The sequence below is a fragment of the Sinocyclocheilus grahami genome, unplaced genomic scaffold (assembly GCF_001515645.1).
Source record: "Sinocyclocheilus grahami isolate Dianchi unplaced genomic scaffold, SAMN03320097.WGS_v1.1 scaffold878.1, whole genome shotgun sequence".
NCBI classification, from domain to species: Eukaryota; Metazoa; Chordata; class Actinopteri; order Cypriniformes; family Cyprinidae; genus Sinocyclocheilus; species Sinocyclocheilus grahami.
The window spans coordinates 508,379-509,385 of record NW_015506057.1 but is presented as its reverse complement, the minus strand read 5'-3'; positions in this window follow the sequence as shown (position 1 = coordinate 509,385).

Here is a 1,007-nt window from a genome sequence, read left to right as displayed (position 1 = left end):
GTTTAATAGTAAATAAGACACAATTAGACAATATTTGAATAAAATAATAAGAAGAACAAATATTTATTTGCAACAACTGATGGAGTACTGAATGATGCACGCACGCGCAGTGTTGTCAAGGTAACATTTGGTCAGTCATTCCCTTCGCCAAGGGAGTTTCAAACGCTTATACGAGACAGTAATACCCTGCACCCTTCAACGAACACACTTCAACAGCTCTGCCCTTCGAAGGGAGTAGGGCATAGGGATGCTCACTTCTGTTTGGAATTCACCCCATGTCTCTTGTATCACTGCAGAGGCGCGGACGTGCTCTCTCATTTCATTCAAATGCAGCTTGTGTCTCAGTTTTTGATTGTATTGAAAATGAAATCATAGGAATTTAGTATTAATACTACTATAATTTTGCTGTAGTGATCATATTGTCCTGACGATTGTTTTGTACACTGTTCATAATGGATTTATAAACAGGTAAGATTTCAAAACATTAATCTCAATTCAATATTTCATATCCCCTATTTATATATTATTATTATTATTATTATAGGTAAACAAAAAAAATTGGTGTAATAAGTTTTAACTATGAATATACAATACATTATCCCTTAAATGTCAACCTTAATAGTTCGAACGTTCGTTCATCTTGGCTCAAAAGCCACTTGCTGAGAACTTTCTTCATGGAAGCTTTGCGTTAATTATAAGTGAGATAACAAAATATTTAATCTTTAATCAATATTTTTTGTCCAATTATTTGCCCAGTTAATTTTGGTATCAAGGTAAAAGTTACCTTGCATTCGCTATATAACAGTGGGTGGTAGTCACGAAGATGACTTTGCAGTGACTTTCTTCTTGGAAGATTGGCAGACAGGGTGACCGTCCTCGATTAAATTGCCTTCAGGACTCTTGTAAAAGCCAAAATACGACCAGACCACCGATTTGGTCCTCTTAGATGGCTGAAAAATCTCCCGAGCGCTGTCACTGCCTTCCGCCATTTCGTCTCGTGCAAAAAA